Below are 12,256 nucleotides of genomic sequence, written 5' to 3'. Positions count from 1 at the left end.
TTGGCCATGATTATATGTATGCCATGGGGGCCCTTGTCTCTTCACTTTTCCATGTGGTTTGTTTTCCACACGACGGAAGAATGGTGACCATAGATAAATTATCGTTCTTTAGTCCCCTGGTGCCTCCTGTGTAGGCATTGTCCCCTATCGGTTCTTACTCGCAAGCAATGCCTTCCCAGCGACAAGTCAATTATGTGACTACCCGTTCTGTCTCCTCATCTGCTGACGATCATGCAGATGGTCTTGTACATCATGTACTGGGGGCATTGGTACCCAATCTATCATTGGTGCCTCATGACATGTATTCCTCCCAGAGTGTGTTTCTTCCATCCCACGAAGACCTCTTGGGAACCATGTTCTCATATGGCCCATGAATAGATGATCGAGCATAGATCCTTGTCTTGTGTTAAGCTCATTAAAAAATGAAACAAGGGGTGTGGAGCATAGTTCCTTGTCTTGTGTCAAGCTCATTAAAAAATGAAATAAGGAGTGCAGAGGAGAGTTCTTGTTCCTGCGTCAACCTCGTTAAAAAATGAAAACCGGGCTCTTAAGGATAGTTTTGATCTTGTGATGACCTCGTTAAAAAATGAAACAAGGATTCTGAGGATAGTTCTTTTACTGTGTCAACCTCATTAAAAAATGAAACACCTCCCTTTCCAAATTGAGTCTTTGTTTAAGATCTCATAAAATCCACGTCGAGTCTTTCCAAGATCTCAAAAGTGAACCTTCATTCCATCCACCTCGTTGAATGCAATGAAGCTTGGGGGCATGTACCTCGATTTGTGTCATTATGCTTGGGGCACGCGAACTTATAACAAGCATAGTTTTTTCGTTTCAAACTTGTGTAAACATGAAACCGAATCCAAGCAAAGTTCTCCATGGTTCAAGCTTGTGTAAAAAATGAACCCATACCCGATTTACACTTCGTGATTGCCATTTTTATCTGCTAAATTATGCTAGACGAGCCTTGGTTGTTTCATTCCATCGCCACCATCTCTTTGGCCAATCATATGCTTTCACTTGGTTGTTTTTCCTTTCCTAAGGAACTGCAATGATGATTGGTTTTATCAGCCAACCTCTTGACCATTACATATTTTGAGTAGTTCCACCATTGTCAGAATCAGTTGCTACCCTTTATACCACTCATTCCTCTAAGATGAGCCACATTTAAGCTCCTTTTTGACTCGTAGAATATGAAAAGATTGCCAAGTATTTCTCCCTTTTTGACTCGTTAAAGAGAATAAAAATGGAGGTCTTCTTTCAGCTCTTTTCCGACCGTTTAAAGATGAAAAGATTATCGAGTTTTTCCTTTTTGACTCGTTAAACGGAATAAAAAGGCGGTCCACTTTCAGCTCTTTTCTAACCGTATAAATGTGAAAAGATTGCCAGACTTTTATCATTTCAAATTTGATATCAGTTACGAAATGACATGTCTTCGATCGCTTTTCTACTTTTTCGGATCAAGGTCACTAATTACGAAAATTACTCCTTGATCGTAATGGTCAAGCGGTTCTCTCGAGTATTGTTTTATACTTTTTCGGGCTCAAGGGACACAAATTTATGAAAAAGGACCTTCCTGTAGTTTTCTTTTCTGTGTCTTTTTCAAACTCTCTAAACATGAAAAAGACTCCAAATTTTACCTATGTTGGACTCGTTAAACCTTGACGACATTGGACTCATCACCATGACGAGACTCGAGCTTCTCCTCCCTAGGGCTCGTTAAACTATCACTAGGTTGGATTCGTCTGAAGGTCGAACTTATATTACAAGCATATGCTATCCCCTTCAAGCTTGTTTTGAAAAATAATTGGGGTACTCGCCAGCAATGGTGGGGGAAAATCTGGAAGTCATCATTGGTTACCTGCGGCAGCTAGTCACTCTTGAACATCAACACTTTTGCTCCTTGTCGAGTTGGGATATCCACACATTGTCATTTGGACTTCTGGGGTTTTGGGTTATCATTTTGGCTCATTCCATCTCATATATGTTGTCACCATCAAGCCTCTGATCCCTTGGTACCAAAATGCTGCCACATTCCGGTGTCATGTCGCCGATATGTTCAAGAGTATAATCCTTCTGCAGTTCACACCCTTACCTCCTCCTCTGATACTCTGTTTCACCATCTACCACTTGTTCCTTATTTCGTGTTGTTGATGGGGGAAACATTATGGCCCTCCTACGACAGATCGTCTCCTGTCAACACCAGCTCATTATCCAGGAGAATGGTCTAGAGATCCCTTTTGGTACCTTGGAGCTTGCATGCCTCAATGGCAAGTTCTTCGCACCTGACGATAGACTTTCATCATTGGTCTTCGATTGGGTGATTCCACGAGTGTTCGACTTCAACTCATTTTTCGCACTTAGCGGATTGTACTGGACAGTACCTTGAGAGCCATTGGAATTATTGGTGGCTTCTCTCACGCTTGTTATGGGTTTTCATCATTGACCGATAATTAAGCGAATTTCTATCATGCTCGACCTCAGCATATTTGTTCACATGCTAGAATTTGTACTATGATCGGTTGGGTTTCAAGACCCCGAACTAATATTACATATGTTTGGGCTGCGTGGATTGGTTCGTGATTACATATATGACTCTTTGATGGATGGCTGTGACCATGCCTGAGTCTTCATGGATGGCCGCGACCATAACTTTGTCATTATTATGGTCTTATCAGCTGGGTGGCTGTGTCCATACCACAAACCCAGTTTCATATGTCTTTTGGATGGTTGTGCCCATTCCTAGACTACATGTATTTCACTATCATAGATATCAGTTGTACTTGCGCCTACAGGATCTTCAAGGTGGTTTTCCAGTTCAGACAGTTTCGTAAAGCATTTCACCCCTCCCACTCTCTCAGGCTTCATGCTTTAGGGGGAATCTGTTACACAATAATTTGTCACCGTCCTCATCTCAGTCCCTGTACTGTGTCATGTGTCAAATAAACATGTTCATATCTTCCCACCAATGTAAGAAGATTAAGCAAATTCTCTCTAATGCTGAAGATTCACCCTTTTTTACTAAGTTTCTACATTGTCGCTAGTAAACCCTTAAAATCTCCGACAATTCTCTGTCATGCACTGTATTGTTGTGACGTCATCGCTAGTCCCCAGTTCATGACCTACGACGGTCCAGATTTGGCGAATTAGTTCAAACAGTCGGCCTTCTGGATGTTTCTAGAGCTAGTTGTTGGGTCAGTTTGGGTCACCTTTCTACATCTAGGATGGTGGTTCCACCTTTTGTGCTACCTTCCTTGAGGATGAGCTCTTTCTCCCTCATTTCATGGAGACTCCTTCTCCTATAAAATCACTCACCATTGCTATGATCTGCTAGCTCTTTAGTTTTTCAGTTCTTTTGGTTAGGCAGTGCTGCTAGTGCTTTTGAGTTTGATAAATAGCTGGTGTGGGTGTGACAAGTGCGGGATTGTAGATAGCTTGCGGAAGGTTGTGGAGTGCCCTTAACTTTCTGTTAAAGCGTATGAGTGAGAGAGAGACATTGTGTGTTGGAAGATTCATCCTTAAAGAGTGAATGCTTGAGAAACATACTGGCTCGACCCTCTAAGAAGGCTTATGACATCAAGACTTGGTTGTAAGCTTGCTCTTGATTCATTATTAATACAATCAATGATGTTTTCCTATGTCTTGTATGTAATTTACTTGATAGCTCATGACTTCTTGACTTTGTGAGTAAATAGATCATTGTTGTTTCCTGGTTACGTGCTTTGTTGTTTTTCCTTGTATTTTTTCAGGTTAATCACTCATTGAGGAGAAGGAAGCGGAAGCTGGAGTAGTGCAACGGAACTTCATCGACCACTAGTTTGAGGTAGGCCTCGAACGATGACTGTTTAAGGAAATTAGTTGTTGATTTTTCTTTGCTGTGACTAGACCCACTCTAGGGCTAGAGGGGTTGCCTCTATCCGTAGAGGGAACACTTTACTGCATCACAGTCACTACATCTTGTTGCGTACCATGACTATGATTTCTGATTGCAACCCGATGACATATATTTTGTCACGCCAATTGTTGGGGGGAAAATACTCCAAGTGGATCGTTATCCTCCAGGAGTTTGATTTGGAGTTCACTATTGCCAAGTCTAAGAAGTCACTAGTTTTCGGTGAGTTTCTTTGTTCCTTACCATCTACTTCCGCTCACTCTAGGATAGAGGACTGCATTCAACATGATACACTTTTCTTGATGAGTACCCTTGATCCATGGTACAGTGACATCATTGTTTACCTCCAAATGTCTTCATTTCTCTCTGACTTTTCTAAGGATACTCAATGACACATTTGGCATCATTCTTAACCATATCATATGATTGGCGACACATTATACCGTGTCAATGTTGGTTCTATTCTCCATCATTGTTTGACCGTCGAGGAAGCTAAGAAAGTTTTGAATGACTGTCACTCTGGCGCCTGTGGCGATCACATGTCTAGTTATGCCACTGCTCAGATGATTCTTTGTGCTGGTTATTTTTGGCCATCCATTTTCAAGGATTGCATTCTTGTCATCCGTTCCTGTCATGCATGTCAAATCTACCAGTGCAAGATGCGTGCACCACCTTCTCTTTTGTACCCTGTCATTACTGTTGGCCCCTTTGCAAAGTGGGGCATTGATTTTATAACCTGTAACCCTCGCTTGGCTAGGGGGCATGGGTATATCATCGTTTCCATTGATTACTTTACGAAATGGACCAAAGTGATGCCTACATTGACTAACGATGGTAAGACAACTGCTCAATTTCTATTCAATCATGTGATTGCCAGGTTCAGAGTCCCTCAAGCCATTGTCACAGATCATGGCTCTCATTTTTGTAGTTACATGATGGCCGAGTTGACATCCCAGTTGGGCTTGTGTCACGATAGTCTGATGCCATATTAATCTCAGTCCAATGGCCAAGTCGAAGCAGTAAACAAAGTTTTGGTTACCATGCTTCAGCGTACCATTGGAATGCATAAATAAAATTGGCATTTGATATTGTTTTCAGCTCTATGGGCCTATCGAACCTCGGTTAAGGATGCTACCGGATTTACACCATTTCAACTATTTTATGGTCTGGAGGCTACCCTTCCGATTGAATGTGAAATCCCTTCTCTCAAATTAGCTATCGAATTACTACAGAATAGCACTCCAGTGGAGGAGTGTCTTCTTTACTTAGAATGACTTGATGAGACTCTTCGACTTGCTCCATTGGTCATTGAATCATAGAAGAAGCGAGTGGAAGCTCACTTCGATTAGGCAATAAACCCACGTTCATTCATTGAAGGGGATTTAGTCATGTTGTATGATCAAGCTCATGATAAACTGGGTGCAGGAAAATTCGAACCCATGTGGCATGGGCCCTACATTGTAAAACGTGTTTTGCAAAAAGGTGCCTATGAGATGATTGATTATGAAGGCAATCCTTTAGATAAGCCCCGAAATGGGCTTTATCTCAAGAAGTATTATGCATGAGTCTTTTGTGCATTTCTATGTAAATAAGTGTGTTTTCATTTTTGTACATGTTTGGCTTGGTGTGTAAAATTTTTTCGCTTATTGTTTCCTTTTGCTTCTTACGCAGATGTCTGTCGCACCTTATGTCAGTTTTGCTAATGGTGCTTGTCAAAGTACCTGGAATCTTTCCTCCACGGTGTGGGTTATCTATGATCCTCACGATGAGTTGGCAGATCTTCAAGGTGTTTGTCTAGGATGCACTATGAACAATGTCGTTGAATATAGTGCAGTTATTGAGTTATTGACTGAGGTTGTTTCCCTTAATATTCGCACTTTGATCGTAAACCTAGATTCACAGCTTCTTGTCCTCCATCTCAACGGACATCAGAAACCCTCACACTTTAAGGTTTTATTTATGTGTTCATTTACTGGAAAGGAATTTTGATTTCATTACATATCAACACATTCCTAGAAGGCTAAATACATTAACATATGCATTGGCAAATCATGTATTAGATAGACATTTGTGACATTTATAAAAGTAAACTTTGAGACGTAGTAAGTTCATGAAATAAAAAATAGATATATATATATATATATATATATATATATATATATATATATATATATATATATATATATATATATATATATATATATATATATATATATATATATATCATGTGTTGCACATCGTAGTGCTCAGGTTACATCATGAGACAACATGTCTCTCAAAATTGCAGAAAATAAACCTAGGGGTCTAATCTGCATGATGCTCCCTATAGCACACCACTACTCGGACGACACGTCTGAGCAGTCGGTGGATCCTGTTCGACACCCCTGCTGTGTGTCGCTGGTATCGTCGAGGTACATCCTTGAATCCTGTGTAGTCTGGGATCCCCTCCATTAAGCCCTCCAGGTCTCGAGCAATCTCGTCCTCTTCATCTCCACCAGGGGGAGGTAGGTCGAACTCCCTCTCGACTCTGTGAGAAATGGGAGTTAAACCTACATGTATTTCCAGTCCAACATCTACAAGATTGAATCATAATAATCAGGACATATATAAAAAAAATATTAAAAATTATAAAACCCTTTCAAAATCAAAAAATGAGTTTGTTACCTCTATCATCCCAGTGTTCCCTAGGTGGGAGTACTAGGTCTGGGTCACCCCTAAAGTTCGTCCCAGCAAAGGGCCAATCCTCTACAACAAGGAGCTATAAATCTAGCCACTCAAAGAACTCTAGTCTCCATGAGATCTGTTGGTCTCCGCCTCCTCGAGGCATTAGAATGGCCCAACAAGTGATCCACGGTTCCCGTGGTGGTGGCTGTTAGTGTCAGTCTCTACATACTTCCATCAGGGATCAAAATTCACTCTTTCCATTTTCATTTTAGGAGTCCCATACTAAAAATTTTGCATCATTCCATTAGGTCATGATATACTGATCCACTGATGGTTTTTTCTCTTCAGAAAATCTAAATTTTTCCCTCATAGAGTATACTTGTTGATCCTTCTCAGATTGTCATCAGTTATGGTTTCATAATCAATCTGCAGTCATGATTTCATTAGGTCATAGGGCATGATTTCATTAGGTCTTAGGGTTTCACCACCAAGGTTAAAAGTTTTGATGTTAAAAGGTAAATAAAGGTTAGAAAGGGTATGAGGATGACTGATAAAACAAGCATGATGATTCGTAAGTCACAAGCTACTGAGTTATTATTTTTTAACCTAACGTAATTTTCACCTCAAAAACATGTTTTTGAGGTGAAAACAGAGTATTTTAAGTTTATTTGTCTTTCATATGTAATTTTAAGTTCCTATATGTAATAATGGATCTCAGCTACACCAGAAAATTTCTCCTTGCTGCAAGACAAACAAACACTGCAAAGTTCAAGTCAAATTGAGCATTCCTCCACCTGTCAAAAAGGAAAGGGTCAAAAAATCAAAAGCAATTAATTGAAAAGGTGAAAGTGACAAAAAGCATTAGCAAAGGGGGTTTGAGGAGCTAAAAATTAAATTCAAGGGTGTATAAATATCTTCTTGCCTTCATATCTTCTTTATTTCCCTTTTACCCCGCATTGAGCAAACCCCAGTAGTGTTTTTTACAATTTGAGGCCGAATCAGCAGAAAAAATGGAGGCACTGCGCATTTCCTCTTAGTGCTATGCACTCTGCAGAAGTGCTGATCACTTCCTTCAGGTGCTGCGCTTTTGACATTGGCACTGCACACTTGACAGGCAGCCAAATTTTTCACTGTTTCTCTCAGAAAATAATTTTCACCTGTGGGATTTTGATTTTTCACTGATGTAATTCATAATGATGATGTAATTTAAGTGTGATTTTGTTACCTAGGGTAGATACATCATATGAATGGCCTAAGTGGCATGTAATAAATCAGTTTGCTTCATATTAGGGATGATTCAACTTAACCACCCTAGTCTTTAGCTATCAGTTCGGTCTTTTGTGCAACTGTTCCTCCTCTCATGGATTCAACCCTTGAGGCTAGGATTAGTTGTTTTAAGGCCTATATCATGTAGTTTCTCAATCATTTTATGGGTTGGACTCAGTGTGGATGCTCATATCTTGATTGTACACCTTTGTAAGTAGTTTGGCAGGAAATTAATAAGAATTGCAGCTATTTTTATGGGATCCCTGTGGTATGGAATTCTAGTACAGTTTCTTCTTCTGTGATTATATGTTTATATTTGTTATTTATGCCATCAATCATTTCATTTCTTCTAGTTGAATGTTTTCAAGTTTGATAGGTAGAATCCATTGTATCAATGCTCTGCCTTGGGAAATCATTCACCATTTCATGTTTTCTGTAGTCCAGGAAGGATCCATGATTGTCACATGCCCTTCTTAGCTTCTCACCAGTCTAAAACATCTCACCCCATCAAGCCCAAGAGTGCTAAAGCCTATGCCTACCTTGCCCCATAGAACACCTTACATTTCTAACCTAATTTCCCAGACCTAAACTGCCCAGCTCCTCCTGATCCAGCAAAACCCCTACAAAATCAAATCAAAACTTTTGTGCTACTATACCTAGCCTAAAATCCTTTACCTGATCCAATCATCTTGACTGAGATCCTTACAGAGAGAGCCCTCTCCCGGCCTAGTAGGGCTAGCTACTTGGCTAAGCTTGGTTTGTGGTTACCCTGGCATTGCCTCCCTTCAGCCTGAGGTCAATCTAGGTGATAACAGTGGCCATGTCACAACCACCTCCTGTCTCTGGAAGATGGGAAGTCATTTCAGGATGAACAGTACGAGGATCGAGCCGTATCCAAACTGTTTAGTATCTCCTCGCCAGCTTTTTTTCAGCTGTCATTTGAGGTTGTTTGCTACTGCCTCAGCCCAATTGAAAACATTGGGGTTTAGGCAGTCAACAGCCAGCCGGAGTTGCATTTTGGTTTCCTCATGCGGGGCCTGTGAACCAGCTGCTCTAGTGATGGTGGAATGAAGGACTCTTAGGGACAAGTCAGCCACTGTGGCAATCTTCAGCTTTCCTTGCTTGTCCGATTTCTAAGCCTCTGGACACATTCTCCAAATGAGCATATCCATCATTTCTCCTGTGATCTAGGTACCTATCATTTGGGGCCTTTCCTCCCTCCATGATAACCTTGTCAAGAAATAGATGTCATTGGCATCGATTTCTAGCTCCTGGCCCCAAATGTTGAATTTCCCCTCATTCGGATCCCATGCTCCAACAAGATATTGGAGTAGGTCCAGTTGTGCTCTTAGACAGGGTACCATAAAAAATTTAGAAGCCCGCAATTTTGGAGCACGTCCAAGCAATTTGGATCCCCCATGGCCAATTTGTCATCATTGCTATGTTCCCGCTCTTTCCACTCAATCACCATGATTTTATCCCTGCAAACACACACATTGTAATTATAAGTACTCTATTTGTGTTTTAAATCTCGTGAAATTGCTTAATTTTTGAGAAATTTTGGCTATTGGTGCTCATCGCGCCTGTTTTTCAAATAGGTGCACTGAGCCAAAATCCACAGTTTTGAAAATTAGGGCTCTTCGCGATTGTTTGGTGTACAATCGTGAAGAGCTCAATTTTTCTCCATTAAGATTCTAACTCGTAGCGGTCCGAGTTGGTGACCTGCGACGACCGCCGTGAACATTCTCATTCCAAAATCTTCCTAAAAGACGGCTAAAATTACCAAAAAAGAGCTACATTCTATCTAAAAACGCAGGAAAAAGTGGAGTTCTTGCCTGGACCAGACGAATTTTCAAGCAAGCTTTTGAAACTCCTCCAGTCGATCGTTGAAATCGCCAATGCACAAGGGTAAATTTTCACTCCAAGGTAAAAAAGGAAAAAGTAAATTGATTTTTACCTCATGGCCCTTTTTATAAGCTTTTTTGCAAAATTAGGGTTTGGAAATTAAGGTTTTTTGGTCTATTTTTGAGTATTTCGTGCATATTTACTTCGAAAACAAATCTCACACTTGCTTTTGTGTAGCATCAGGTTCCAAAGTACTATGGAGATGATTCACAAATTGTGTTTTATACTTTTTTGAACCTGGTAAAAACCCGAAAAAGTCCCTTTTGGAGTCATCTTTAATCTCTTTTCTTACTCATGAAACATGAAAAGATCTTTGAGCTCTTGTCGCTTTGAGCTCATTAAAGGCTGCGAAGCATCATCTACCTAGTATAAGTTTACCCCTTTTATGGACTGGGATAGATTACTTACGAGAAAGGTATACATTGACCTCTCATGGTAAATAGGTTCCCTTGGGTATTTTTTTCTACCTTTTTGGATTCGACAGACAAATTTACGAAATGGGACCTTTAGGGTTTTGTTTTCTGTGTCTTTTTCAAACTCTCTAAATATGAAATAGAATCTGAGTTATACCTATGTCAGACTCGTTAAAGCCTAATGACATTGGACTTGTCATTATGATGAGACCGAGCTTCTCCTTCCTAGGGCTTGTTAAAAACTAACTAGGTCAAAATTGTCTGAAGGACAAACTTACATTACAAGCATATGCTATCCCTTTTAAGCTTGTGTTTCAAAAATAATTGGGGTACTCGCCAGAAATGGTGGGGGAAAATTTTGAAGTAATCTGTTGACTGTATCAATTTTTACGATAACTTGTTGCTCTTGAACATCGACACTCTTTCTGATTCGTGTCGAGTTGGGATATCCTCACTTTATCATTGGCCTTCCGAGTTTTGGGTCATCCATTTTTCCTCATTCCATCTGATCCCTATTGCATCGTCATGACCTTTGAAACCTTGGTACCAAAATGCTGCCACACTCCGGAGTTGTGTCGCTGATATGTTCAAGAGCTTAATCCTTGTGCAGTTTGTACCCTTACACATCTTCCTCTAAATCTTTGTTTCACACACATTCATCTTATTCCTTTGTCTTGCGTCAATGATGTGGGAAACATTATGGTCCTCCTTCAACCGATCGCTTCCTGTCAACTTCAACTCCTTATCCAAGAAGTTGATCTAGAGACTCCTTTCTGGTACCTTGGATCTTGCATGCCTTAATGGCAAGTTCTTCACATTTGACGACAGGCTTTCATCATTGGCCTTTGATCGAGTGATTTCACGGGTGTTCGATAGCATATCATTCTTCACACTTCGTGGATTGTACTAGCGGTACCTTTAGAACCGTTGGCATTACTGGTGGTCTCTCTCACGCTTGTTAACTGTTTTCATCATTGATCGGTAATCAAGTGATTTTCTAGTATGCTCGACTTCAACACATCTATTCGCATATTATAGTTTGTACCATTGATCGGGTTGGAATTCAAGACCCTGGGTTCAGATTACACGAGCCCAAGTTGCGCAGATTGGTTCATGATTGTACATATGACTCTTTTGATTGGATGGTTGTGACCATACCTCAGTATTTTATATGGTTTTTTTGATTGGATGGTTGCGTCCATACCACAAATCATTTATGCTTATCTTATGGATGGTTACGCCCATGCCTTATGCACATATATTTCCTTTCACTAGGTACTCATGTATCAGAGATATCAGTTGTACTTGCATTGCAGGTTCTCCATGACGGTGTTCTGTTTTAGTTATGGATTCATAAAGCATTTCACCCCTCCCACTCTCTCGGACTTCATGCTTTAGGGGGCATTTGTTACACAGTAATTTGTCACTTTCCCGCATTCCCTAATTCTGAACACTGCAGATCCATGTTATTGACATCTGCCTTATGTCATGTTGCAAATTATGTGTCAATGTCTTCCTTATCATCTTAGGAAGAATATCTCAGTTTACTTCTCTTGGAGAAGACCCTTTTTTACTTGTGTTTTTGGGTCATCGTGGGACAATAGTTGTTCCACCCACGAAGATGGCCAAGATTTCACTAGCCATAGCGAAGTCTTTGCTTTGTCTCTGTGTTGTACCAGTGACAAGCTACTTTTGGAAAGTTTTCTAAACAAGTCGTCGAATCTTTGAAGTGTAACAGCTTCATGGGCAGTCCTAAGGTTGGTTGTTGGATCAGATGAGCTTGCATCTCTCCTTTGGGATAGTTGTTCCACCTTTTGTGCAACCTCTCAAAGGGATAAGCTCTTTCTCCCATATTTTATGGAAGCTCCTCCTCCTATAAATACTTCCTCCATGACTGAGATCAGCTAGCTTCAGAGTTCAAGAATTCAATAGTAAGAGTAGAGATTTTTTGCTAGAGTGTGGAAGTAGCCTCTCACATAACTTAGCTTGGGACGGTTTTGAGTGGAGTTAACTTGATTGTAAGAGTATTCTAGCATTAGCCTTTTAGGTAGGAGAAAGAGTTGTTCATCTTTTGGGAGATAGTATACGAGTGAATTCTTGTGGAGACATGCTGACA

This window comes from Pinus tabuliformis, chromosome 9, assembly GCF_031772625.1.
Source record: "Pinus tabuliformis cultivar Carrire ecotype Pingquan chromosome 9, CPIR1, whole genome shotgun sequence".
Taxonomy (NCBI): Eukaryota; Viridiplantae; Streptophyta; class Pinopsida; order Pinales; family Pinaceae; genus Pinus; species Pinus tabuliformis.
The sequence above is the reverse complement of the archived record's forward strand: the minus strand, read 5'-3'. Positions refer to the sequence as shown.